This window comes from Eleutherodactylus coqui, chromosome 1 (assembly GCF_035609145.1).
Source record: "Eleutherodactylus coqui strain aEleCoq1 chromosome 1, aEleCoq1.hap1, whole genome shotgun sequence".
Classification (NCBI taxonomy): domain Eukaryota; kingdom Metazoa; phylum Chordata; class Amphibia; order Anura; family Eleutherodactylidae; genus Eleutherodactylus; species Eleutherodactylus coqui.
In genome coordinates this window covers 258,918,434-258,932,396 of record NC_089837.1, presented here as the reverse complement: position 1 = coordinate 258,932,396, position 13,963 = coordinate 258,918,434, and positions in this window count along the sequence as shown.

The following is a 13,963-nucleotide window of genomic DNA, read 5'->3' as shown; positions in this document are numbered from 1 at the left end:
GGGGAAGTTGTAATGCCTTCCCTGTCTTTCTATTGGCCAGAAAAGCGCGCTAATGTCTCAGACATGAAAGTGAAAGTAACTCGAACATCGCGTGGTGCTCGTCTCTAGTAACAAGCATCTCGAACACGCTAATACTCGAACGAGTATCAAGCTCGGACGAGTACGTTCGCTCATCTCTACTAAAGACAACACCATCAGGCTGATCAACGCGTTACACCAAGCTAAGAATGCCAAAACTCCCCTAGCGATCCTTACAACTGATGCAGAAAAAGCCTTTGATAGGGTAAATTGGCTATTTCTTAAAAAAGCCCTTCAAAAATTTGACCTCCCTGATAATTTTTATCGACAAAATTATGGCACTATATAAAAAACCCTCAGCTAAGATCAAAATAAATGGAAGCCTTTCCTCGGCCTTTAACATTAGGAATGGCACGAGACAAGGCTGCCCCCTCTCCCCTCTTTTATTTATCTTCTCAATGGAGGTGTTTCTGGAAAGAATAAGGCAAAATCCGCGAATCACAGGCCTCCGTTGCGGACAGATTGAGCATAAAACAGCTTCCTTTGCCGAAGATGTATTGATAATAATATTCCAGCCACAACAGTCTCTCAAACCACTCTTGAGAGAATTTGATCTCTTTGGACAAGTTTCAAACTTCAAACTCAATTATTCAAAATCTGACCTTCTTAATATAAATATAGAGGAAAAAATATGGTCCAGATTATGCAAAACATCTCCTCTTAAGAACACATGCTCCCATATAACATATTTGGGAACAAAAATTTCACATAATTTATCTGATCTATATAAACTAAATTTTCTCCCACTATTAGATAAACTTGAAAAAGACTTAGCTTCCTGGATGACCCTACAGGCGTCGTGGATGGGAAGGAAGAACCTAGTTAAAATGGTGGTCCTGCCCAAAGTCCTTTATCTGATGCAAGTGCTCCCAATAGAAATCCCACAGTCTTTCTTCATTAAAATAAAACGCCTTATATCCAGATTCATTTGGCAAAATAAAAGCCACAGAGTAAAATACTCAACCCTAATCAGACATAAAAAATCTGGTGGCATAGGCCTACCAGACTTTGAACACTATTACAACGCAATACACCTATCCCGCGTTTTCGACCTTATACACCCAGCGAACAATAAATTATGGGCTCAAATAGAACGTCACTCACTAGAGACCGATCTTTATTCATTACCTTGGGTGACACCATACAATAAACCCTTACTAAAAGGAATCTCCAATCCCCTATCTGCAACCTCTTTTAAAATTTGGCACAAAACTAACAAGAAATTGCGCTTCTTACCTCAGGTCAGTGGATACACTCCCTTTTTGAATTTACTACCAAACAAATTAAAGAGGCTTAAAAATTATCTCTCACAACACTCTCACCTACATACTATGTCCGCATCTAAATTATTTCACAACAATTCGTTTATCACCTACCAGGAGTTCCAAAACCTGCTCGGCCTGCCACAACTCCATTCTAAAGATTACAAGACCATTAGGGACACACTGTCCCTCTTTCAACCAGACATTCTGAGCACTAACCACAATCTACTCTCCCATAAACTCCTCAGGACATTTCGCCCCTTTAAAGGGATCACCTCAAAAATCTACAATACTCTCATCCATAATAAGGAAAACCCCTCTTATATCTCCAGCTGGGAAAAAAATCTCGGCACCACATTCTCCCAAGAGGAAACCCTGATCATCTTAAGCAATTCTCACTCAAGCTCAGTTTCAACAAAATATCAAGAGCTGAACTATAAAATAATTTCCAGGTGGTACAAAACTCCAGAACTACTCCATAGAATAGATTCGAAATATCCCTCGACCTGCTGGAGGTGCTCTAAAGCAGAGGGATCCCTTTCACACATTCTATATTTGTGCCCAGGGCTGGCCCCCTTTTGGCGGGATATACAAAGGACGCTAAAATCAATTCTGGGTTACGAAGTAAACCTCACACCCAAACTGCTCCTCTTAAATATATTACCCCGGAAGGTGGCAGGAAAAAGCGACCCACTACTCCCTCTTTTACTTGACGCAGCGAAAATACTAATTCCGAGACATTGGAAAGAAGTAGACCCCCCTAACATCCACGAATGGTGGAATGAGGTTAATTTAATAAATAGCTGCGAAAAAACGAGACGCCTACAAGAAAGAGAACCAGAAAAGTACTTCAATATCTGGAACAAGTGGATCTCTTATGGGAACAAACAATCCTCCAATTAGAAACACACCAATCTGCATACCATGTGCATCATCACAATAACCCTACTCTATTTCTTAAAACGACCTACAATTTGGATCATAAAGCAAACTACTAAAAATCGACCCTGTTTTTCCCCCCTCCTCCCCCCCCCCGTTCATACCTACCCGTATTCCCTTACCCTCTAACCTCTCCTATCATACGTAACTCAATTACAAGACTTAAATGTATGTGAACAAACCTCCTTGCATTTTATTGCTGTATATTCCCCTCCCCCTTTTTTCCTTTCTGTACCCAATTTAAAACCAAAATAAATAAAGAATTTATAAAACAATAAATAAATAACTATAAATGTTAAAAAAAATCATTTTTTTAGCATTTTACCCCCAATAAAACTAAAAAATGGAAAACAAAATCAGTGAAAAAGGTATTTAACAAATAGCCCTATATGTCAGGGGAAAAAAACACTGCAAAAATAATTTTGGTAGCTAAAGGAAACAAAATACGGCAGTAAAACTGCCACATGGGTAAAATCCCTAAAAAGTGTCTGGTCCTTAAGGGGTTAAGGACTCCTCCAGATCTCTAAAGGTGCTTCTCTTCTCTCAAACTCTATATGTATAGAGGTTACCTGTGCAGTGTAAGGGTGCATTCACATGAGCGGGTGCGTATTCGTAACTTGGTGTGCACAAAACCGCGCACCCATGTACATGCACAAACACGTGTGAATGCAGGTCCATGCAGCATCGCTTTTAATGGAGCCGTGGCTGCTGCCAGCGGCCGCATTGAAAGCAATAGGATACCAGCACCCCTGCAGTGATTTTCAGGGAAGGGCTGGAAATATAAGCCCTTCCCTGAAAATCAGCCATGGTTTGTGCAAAAATTTAAAAAAAATAAATAAATATATATATATATATATATATATATATATATATATATATTCACCTCTCTGCCACTGCTGTGTAAACATTCCCCACAGGGAGAAAAGAATCCTCTGTCACAGCTGTAGCAGAGGATTTCTTCATCTCCGTAGGGAGTCTTCTTGTCACTGAACACTGTGACAGCACTGTCAGTGTTCAGTGACAAAGGGACTCCCTGTGAGGCTAAAGATTTCCCCTGTCACAGCTGTGGTAGAGGATCACGATGTTCTCCCATTGATTTTAATTGGATCGGCGCTTCTGCAGTCCCAACAGCTGTGGCAGAGGATCGCGATGTTCTCCCATTGCTTTCAATGGGACCGGCGCTTCTGCAGTCCCATTGAAAGCAATGGGCTGCCGGCAAGCCCTGCAGGGATTTTCGGGAAAGGGCTTTAAATATAAGCCCTTTCCTAATAATCATCCCTAGAATGTGTTAAAAATAAAAAAATATATATATTCACCTCTCCTCAGCTGTCGGGGCTCAGGCACGTCCAGCCGATCTTCTCCCTGCACTGCTCTGAATCTGTTTCAGCAGGCAGGGATTTAAAATCCCCACCTGCTGAAATTGCTGTATCTAATTGGCTGAGTTCTCAGCCAATCACAGGCAGCACTCAGCCATTCATTGAATTCAATGAATGGCCAAGCAAAGTCCTTCCTCTGCCCTTGGAATCCTTCTCCTGAAGTAGTAGGAGAACCCTTCAGTATTGGAGTGCTCCCTGTGTTGCTGCACCCGGACAGGAGGTTTGTTGTATGTAACCTTCTGTTTAATCTGGTGCTTTCATCAGTAAATGGTGTTTAGGGTTGCTATTCTGGGCAACATGTAGTATCACCATTGATTAGAGTAGTACAGCTGGTAAAAGAAAGGAATGCTTTATAAGAGCATCTCCAGCCAGTCTAAAGTAGAATTACCCAGCATAAGGGAATAGATTCTACCTTTCCTTTAACCCTACAAGAATGAGAAATTATAGGAAATTAGCTTGTTACCCACGACTTCGACCGTGTGGAATTTGTATTTTTTTATCTAATGTGTTTTGCTGTATATTGAAACGTAAAGTTGAAATAGTGAAAGGAATGTAACTGAAATATGCTATGTCAGCTCAGTTCTGTATACTACTTTTTAGTCTTGTCATCTTTTGCTAGGATATAAAAGTTTTGTGGGCTGTATACACGTGAGACGCCACAAACAATCACCCATGAGAAAACATGTTTTTTCTAAATGTACACCTGCTAACTTAAGTGTATGCCTTTGAACCTTATTGATCGTCATCGCAAATGCTATTTTTAGGGGCAATTGCAGTCTTTTTGAATTGAAAAGGCAAATCCATTGGTATTATCGGAATGCATTATCCCCCGACAGATACTCTACAATTTCTCCTTCAACTTGCGAAATACTTTTTTTCATTCATCTGTCCTACAGTTTCATTAGTTGGTGCCAAAAGTGCCTTTAGACACAAACATTCTTTATTCCCATATTAGGTTGCAGTTGGGAATAAACCTTGCCTATCAGTTCCTCTGTACTATGAACATTACAGAATTCACGCTATTAATATTACAAAAAGCTCTCTCACCTGGCCGCTGATCTACATTGTATGGCCTCTTCCAGTGGTAAATCCCAATGATTGTCATTCTGTACTAACCTTTTTGGCTTACATGCCTCTCTGAATGTAGACAATTCCTGTCTGTTGTGATTTTTAAGATCTATGTAGTCACATCCTGCAGCTTCAGGGCATGTATGAAGGGACATCGTGGGGTGATCTCGCTCCATAGATTGTGGCTGCTAGCTGTTTCTCTGAAAGGCCCCAGGGGCTGTCAATGCAGAATGGCTATCACGCAAAATAATGTGTTATTTACAACGCATGGTGAACGTCATCAGAAAAAAAAATAAAGAATGCCAGAATTGCGCTATTTTGGTCACCCTGTCTCCAAGAAAAAAAGTAATAAAACATCATTAAAAAGTCGTATGTACTCCAGAATGGTACCAACGAAAACTAGAGGGCATCCCGCAAAAAATTAGCTCTCGCACAACTATGTCAATGAAAAAATTTAAAAGTTATGGCTGTCAGAAGATGGCGGTAGAAAATAATTTTTAAAAATTATATATCTTTGAAAAAAAAACGAAAAAAAACCCCCAAAATTATATAAATTTGGTATAATAGTGATTGTACTGACCCATAGAAAAAAGTAATCAGGTCACTTTTGTTGCTGTGTGTACGCCGTAGAAACAAGATGCATCCAAAGATGTTGGAATTTCGTTTTTTTCCATTTCACTCAACTTAAAATTTTTAAAACATTTTCCAGCACATTATATGGTATATTAAATAGTACCATTAAAAAATCAAGCCCTCATATAGCTACGTCAGTGGTTGCTTTTTGTTTTTTGTGCTATTTCCCACTTCTCCACATTCAAAATCTCTGAGCTTATGGTCTTTATTATCTTGAAAAAGGACATATGAGTCAGAAACGTTGCTATATTGAAAAATCATCCTTGTTCTGAAATATCATTGAATTGCACACCAGGCTTTTTCTCTTCATGAATGAACTACTTGTCTGAAATAAAGAAGCTGTTTTTAAGTGCATGCAAACTAAGTCTGTGGTGCAACTTATTCTCCTAATAAAATTTCTGAAATTAAAAATAGCTTTGGCGCTGCCTTTGTTAATGTATTTACATACATATTTTAGCGCACAAACTGAACTGCAAGCCTCTACATTGAAGTGGGCATTAAATATTTTGGACAAAATAGAGGAATAAGGAACCTATTATCGACATTAGTGTAACTGCCATTTCAAAGTCTTATAGATGCCGTTTGACCTCCACCTACTGGTGGTCTTCATTGGTATAGAAGTATTCGTTTTCATTGTGAACAGTCTCTTTGTGTAGCTTACGTGAAATTTTTTTTGTGCATTTCCCATCTTTCATGTAAGGGGATTGGGAATTTTCAGGGCTGCATGGACTATGAATCGTATTTTTAACAATGTCATGTAGTGCCTTGTCACTGCCTGAATCAGGTATTTCAGCACTGATGATATCAATTTGATTAGGTGTCAACTTGTTTTTTCACAAAAGTAAAATGTGGACATGTGGTAAGCCGCGCTTCTGCCATTCCATGGAATACATAAAGCACAACACTTCTCTATATATTTTTCCTTTGGTTATAACCGGCATTAGTTTTTTAAATTTTAATCTAAAAACTCTTGAAATTATATCATGTCTATCAGTAGTGTTTTGTCCCAACATCAGTTCACCGACTATTTCTGTCCATGTTGGGTTACATGTGAAAGTAAATAAATAAATCCGGGGCGACCATACGTGCGCAGATAAGCGAATGTGTCTTGAGTATACTCATTCAGGTATCATGGGCTGTTTAACCATTCTGCCTAAATGATTAGGATTAACATTTGAGACATTTGCTACAGTACCTTGAAGATGGATTTAATTCTCTGCTCTTCACTTAGTGTGATTTAACCCCTTAGTGACGAAGCCTGTTTGCGCCTTAGTGACGGAGCCAAATTTTGGAAATCTGACATGCGTCGTTCAACGTAGCATAACTCCGTAAAGGCTTTACATATCCAAGTGATTCTGACATTGTTTTTTGCCACATGTTGTACTTCATTTAGGTGGTAAAAAGAGACCGATATAATTTGTGTATATTTATTAAAAGTACCAATATTGGAAAAATTTTGAAAAAAGTGTCATTTTTTCACATTTTCAACCAAATATGTTCAAACATACTGTACAAATTTTTGCTAAGATATATATTTCCATCTGTTTACTTTATTCTGAATGCACACTTGAAAAACTTTTGTGTTTTTTTTTAACCATTTAGAGGACGTACAAATTTAACATTACTTTTCAGCATTTTGAGGAGCACTTTGTTTTCCTGCACAAAGCCAAGTTTGCAAAGGCTCATGAATGTCAGAATAATAGATACCCCCACAAATGACCCCATTTTAAAAACTACACCCCTTAATGTATTCACTGAGGGGTGTCATTAGTATTTTGACCCTACCAGTTTTTTTCAGGAATTAATTCAATTTAGAGGAGAAAAAATAAAATGTCATATTTTTGCAAATATGTCATTTTAAAGACATATTTTTTTCCTATAGTGCCCATGAAAATGAGGATTTACACCCCAAAATGGATACCCCTGTTTCTCCCGTGTTCAGAAACATACCCATTGTGGACCAAATATTATGTCTGGATGCACAACGGGGCTCAAAACGAAAGGAGTAGTCGGTGGTTTTCAGAACATAAATTTTCCTTGAAGGCGTTTTAGGCCCCATAGCACTTTTATAGAGCTCTTGAGCGGCCAAAACCAAAGAGAACCCCCACAAGTGACCCCATTTTGAAAACTAGACCCCTTAACGAATTTATCTAGGTGTGTACTGCCCATTTTGACCCCACAGTTTTTGAATGAATTCAAGCAAAGCAAAAGGAAAGAATTGTGATTTTTGTTTTTTTGTCAATTCTGTCATTTTAAAAACAGCTTTTTTTGTACAGCACACACATGAATGAAGACTTGTACCCCAAAATTGATACCCCTGTTTCTTCCGGATTCAGAGACATACCCATTGTGGCCCTAATCTTATGTCTGGATGCACAACGGGGCCCAAAACGAAAGGAGTAGTCAGTGGTTTTCAGAACATAATTTTTCCTTGAAGGCGTTTTAGGCCCCATAGCACTTTTGTAGAGCTCTTGAGCGGCCAAAACCAAAGAGAACCCCCACAAGTGACCCCATTTTGAAAACTAGACCCCTTAACGAATTTATCTAGGGGTGTACTGCCCATTTTGACCCCACAGTTTTTGAATGAATTCAAGCAAAGCAAAAGGAAAAAAATGTGATTTTCGTTTTTTTGGCAATTCTGTCATTTTAAAAACAGGTTTTTTCGTACAGCACACACATGAATGAAGACTTGCACCCCAAAATAGATACCCCTGTTTGTCCCGTGTTCAGAGACATACCCATTGTGGCCCTAATCTTTTGTCTGGATGCACAACGGGGCCCAAAATGAAAGGAGTAGGCGGTGGCTTTCAGAACAGAAATTTAGCATGAAGGTGATTTAGGCCCCATTGCCCACTTGTAGAGCCCTTGAGCGGCCAAAACGACAGAGAACACCCACAAATGACCCCATTTTGAAAACTAGACCCCCTAACGAATTTATCTAGGGGTGTACTGTGTATTTTTACACTACAATTTTTGAATAAATCTAAGCAAAGCAGTAGGGAAAAAATTACAATTTTCATTTTTTTGGCAGTTGTATCAATTTAAAAACTGTTTTTTTTTGTACATCACATGTATAAATGAAGACTTTCACCCCAAAATGGATACCCCTGTTTGTCCCTTGTTCAGAACCATGCCCCTAGTGGCCCTAATCTACTTACAGGACACATGGCTAGGCCTATAATGGAAGGAGCACCCGTTGGATTTCAGGGTACAGCGGAATAAATTCCAGGCCCCATTGCCCACTTGTAGAGCCATTGAGTGTCCAAAACGATAAAGAACCCCCACAAATGACCCCATTTTAAAAACGAGACCCCTTAACGAATTAATCTAGGGGTGTACTGCGTATTTAGACCCCACAGTATTTGAATAAATCTAAGCAAAGCAGAAGGAAAAAATTACGATTTTCATTTTTTGGCAATTTTGGCAATTTAAAAACAGTTTTTTTTGTACAGTGTACATAGGAATGAAGACGTTCACCCCAAAAACATGTTCAAAAACACACCCCCTTGTGGCCCTAATCTACTTACAGAAAACATGGCAAGGCCTGTAATGGAGGGAAAACCCGTTGGATTGCAGGGTACAACTGAATAAATTCCAGGACCCATTGCCCACTTGTACGGAATAAAAATTGACACCTTAAAAAAATCCCCCCCCCCCACACACACACTCCGCACTCTTTCAGGCGTTCCCCAAATCTTAGATAAAAGTAATAATGTGAACTGTGTGGTATTTCCGAAGACAGGGGTAATTACGGAGGCTGGTTGGGATGGGTACATGGGGCAATAAAACCGTGTATCCCCCCTCCTCTCATGCTTTTTGGGGGGTATTTATTGACCTCAGTGGCGGGTATGGGGTGTAAAAAGGGGCGCTCTGTGAGTCTCCGTAATCTCGCTGAGGTGCGGCGGTCTCACACAGAAGGCGCTCAACAAGGTGCTCCTGGAATTGCATGAAGGCGAGCGTTCCCGGGGCTTCTTGTAAATTACGGATTACAGGTAGTGGTCTGAATAACGCCGGGCTCACGCAGCCGTAGGTGGAATCTTTTTGCAGAGGCCCGCAGCGGATCCCATCTGTGAGCCCGGCTGTGACCCTGCGTACGGCCGCGTAATGTACTGCGCATAACTGCCTACTCACACAGGCCGTCATGCGCAGTATATATATATTTTTTGTTTGTATTTCCCTTAGCGATGACGCGGGTACCTGCAGGCCGTATACAACGTAGTTACGTATGGGTTGCGGGTATATCTGCGACCATGGAGCACAATAGGCTCTATGCTGTGGATATCCGCAGTAAAATAGAACTTGCTGCGTTCTGTTTTCTGCGAATGGATTACACAATTCTAACCCGCTAATGTGAGCGGAATTGTGGAATCCAATGCGATTGATCTGCGTATTACCGCATCGGTGAGGGGAGATGAACCTTCACCTTTTTTTTACTTTTACGTGAACGCCATTATCCATTGGATAATGGCGAACACGTGATCAGGAACCGCTCACTGCGGCCCCCCCGTGAAATCTCCAGGCTCTTGGCTAAGTTTTGTATCCAGGAGCAGGGAGATTTTAAATTACAGCTTTTGCGCATGCGCCTGCCACTTTGGCAACATGCGCGTGCGCAGAAGCTGGGGTAAGGTCCGCGGGCCTTAGGTACGTCATTTCATGATCCGTGGGGGGAGATGAAACGCAAGTTTTTTAAACTTTTTTTTTATTTTTTACACTTTTCTTTTACTTTACATGATCACTGTCATCCATTGGATGACAGTGATCATGTCCCTGGTGACATCCCTCTGCTCCGGGCTACACATGGCAGCCAGGAGCAGAGGGATTTTAAATTTCCCGGGGCTCGAGCCCCTCTGTGCATGCGCCCGATATCAATCATCGGACGCGCATGCGCAGAAGGGGACTCCGGTCCCAGAAGACTGAGACACCGCTGAGGACCGAGGGTGAGTATTTTCACCTCCCCTCATGGATCCGATCCATGAGGGGGGGTGAGACTTTACTTTTTTTTTTACTTTCAATCTTTTTCGCGATCGCCGCTATCCAATGGATAGCGGCGATCGCGGGCCCGGGGACCGCTCACAGCGGTCCTCGGTAACACCTCCTGGTTCCCGGCTACCTTCAGGAGCTGGGAGCCAGGAGATTTTAAATTTGCCAGGGGCTCCCGGGCTTCTGCGCATGCGCCTGACGTCATCGTCTGGCGCGCATGTGCAGAAGGCTGGCGGCGGGTCCGGGAGGACCAGATCTCCGGGGGACACCGCCCACCATCCGGGTGAGTATTTTCAGCTGCCCTGATGGATCCGATCCATCAGGGCAGCTGAATATCTTACTTTTTACACCGTTTTGTTTACTTTTTTGCGATCGGCGCTATCCTTTGGATAGCACCGATCGCAATGCCGGGGGTGACTGCCCGCATCCTGGGATGACAGCTCCATGCTGTCGGCGACCAGCGGGCACCGACAGCATGGAGCTGTCACGTCCTCAGGCAAGTGGGCATCAATCCAAAGAGGATGCATAAAACTGCGTCCTCTAGGATTAAAACCCACTTGCTGAGGACATAGTTTCCCAATGGGGCAGTCGTTAAGGGGTTAATTCTAAATATTGCAGTCGTTCGCTTTTTAATCTTAATGTACATAAAACTGATTGGCCAGTTGTCTACATCATGGTATCATATTAAAATCGTTATCATATTGTAGGCATAAAAATTCATTCAGGACACCTTTTTGTTTGCCAAGAAAAGGCCTGTTACAGGGTTGATATGCGTTATTTCAAAGTAATAACCTTCCTGCCCCTTGCTAAAAATGAGCGTATATGGTAGTGCCTCATAATATTTATGAGTATCAGGCACCCTGGTTAATCTCTCATCACAGGCCTGTAAGACAATATCACAGGTTGCAAACTGTTCACCTGTAAGCATGTCTGCAACTTAATTTATCAATGATGTGTTATATCGTGTTTCGTGTTCCCCATTTGGCGTACGGTCTGGGTGCATCACTAATTTATAATCTTCTCCCGGTATTCTGTCTAAAGCAGTTTTGAAAGTGGTGATAAGATGGTTATGTTGATGCAACATTCTTTGGATTTTTAAAATACTATCTTTTTCAATCCCTTGAATATTTGGCCTCATTGTTGTCATCCCCCATGAAATAAATCTGTAAGAACTTACGTTGCTGATTTTCTGTAGGAAGCAAAGAGCAAATTTTATGGTAAATTTGACCTTGGATTGTGAAAGTAGGTGAAAAACCAGGCATTATGACTTCCCAATCCATACCAAATGACATAATCTGGAAACATGAATTGTATTTCCTAATTCTATTTAAAGAAAATGCAGTGATTCACTGCAATCGTACAAACGTAGCGTTTTTAGCAGTTTCTCTGATTCGCCTAGTGATGAGAGCGAGATTTTCCCACCAGACTAACCGATACCAACAGTTTTCTCCTTCCATTTTAGCGCTTTGCAATGCTTACATTTTTGATTAATTCTCCCTATGATTACTAATTAAAGATTAACATAGTCAATCAATGGGTCATAATGAAATGCGGCATTATTAAAAGGCTCCCACATTTTCCTGCGTCTCCTGTCGGTCAGCAAATAAAACACGCCATCTTTGGGAGTCTTCAAGCATCTCTACAGCTGTCAGAGATGCGTGACACTCAACATCTAAAATCTGATGGGCCTAAGTTTGCTCTAGGGTCTTGGCAGCTCTAAGGGATGTGTGACGCTCAGCATCTAGGGCCGGCGGGCCTCAGATTGCTCCAACATCTCTGTAGCTCTAAGAGATGTGTGACGCTCATAATCTAAAGTCAGACGGGCCTGAGACTGCTCCAGGGTCTCTACTGCTCTAAGAGCAGCTTATCTTTCAGCTTGTTGATGCCCTCTTGCCTCAGCGTGGTCATCAGATTCGTGGGTCCTAGTAATTTTCGCAGCTCAAGCTCTACTGGAACTACGCGCTAGCTTTGACTTGCATGGCATATTAAATAAAGACCAAAAAATGGATAGAAAATCTGATCAAAAGGAAACCATTTCTTACACAGTTAAGGTAAAATAAAAGCTGCGCTGTGATTGGTTGGTATTTCTTATACGGCTAAGGTAAGATTACAGCTGCGCTGTGATTGGTTGCTATGGGCAATACAGATTTTCTTTAAAATCTCCATGTTAATCTATCTTTTGTTCAATTTGTAATGCAAAATCTGTCTGTGTAGTACAGCACAGCTTTCATTTCTTACACAGCTGAGGTAAGATAGACGCTGCGCTGTGATTGGTTGCTATTTGTTCTACTGCTGAGGTAAAATTAAAGCTGTACTGTGATTGGTTGCTGTGGGCAACACAGATTTTCTTTAAAATCTTAATCCATGTTAATGTGTCTTTTGCTCAAGTTTTAATCCAGGTTAATGCCAGATATCCCTGCTAGCTTAATAATCAACACAAGCACGTAGTGACGCGGTCACATGACGCGTAATGACGTGATGACGTCAGTATTACGTACACGTGAGGAGGTCGGGATGACGCGCACGTGACGCCGCCCCCCTCGTGACCAGGATGAGCGGAGGACGAAGTGGCAATTAGAAACAGGTAAGAATGTATTTATACAGACAATGTATATATGACAGCATGGCTTGAGAAGGGTGCTTGTAGCACCGAAACGCATTGCCCTATATTTTAATTGCGAATAAAGAAGACGATATCCTATACCTTTCAGCTGATTCTAACATCTCGAGACACTAGGAATAGGAGGAGGTTCGGTGGACATCATCCCCCCCTCCTCCAAAGTAAGTCTCCATTACAAGGGAGAATTATTATTATTGTCATTCTACCATTAAGCGGTGGATCCTATGAGCACAGGACCTTTTGTAATCTAGTTTCTTTCATTGTGAGGACCCCTGTAACTCCTGCAGCTCTCCCCTGGTCCAGTGGATGCCATCAGGCATAGGATTACACCAGAACGATCCCCAGGTGAGACAGCTGGTATCCTAGGGTGCAAAACTGTCTACACCACGTGAGACTACCTATATTATTCTATCTTTGGCGCTTCCCTGACTTTGTATCTTCCGGATCTAAACATTCCCTGGACAATATGAGAAAGTACAACTCATGTTTTCAAATGACGGCATTTGGTGTGACAAAGGAATTGAGTGATGCCAGATTTTTTCTTCGACTTTTAAAGTCCAAGGGCAAATTTATCATGGTGTTGGTTCACTACTACCTGAAGCAAATGAGAAACACAAGTTCCTGCAGATCTACTTTATGGGTACGAACAGTAGCAAGCCGACCGGCGCTGCAAGAACATCCCAGGCACTAGGGAGGATATGGTCTTATTGCTGCACGAGAATAACAGCTATGTTCGTAATTTTAAATCAGTGCTACAGCAAATGCCACGTAATGCCCATTTTGTATCGGGTATCTAGGCTAGTACCTTATATACTTGCATAGGGCTTATAGCATTCTGTTTGGCCTAACAGCATTTTTGCTTTTGCCTACGGCTTATTGCCTTGTGCTTTGCCTACGGTTCTTAGCGGTTGTACTTTTGCCTATAGCTTCTTTGCTTGGCTGGGACTCATGGCCTCTGTGATTAGGGGTCTTCTGTGCCTCACATGTGGCTTCAGGGCTTTCCTATG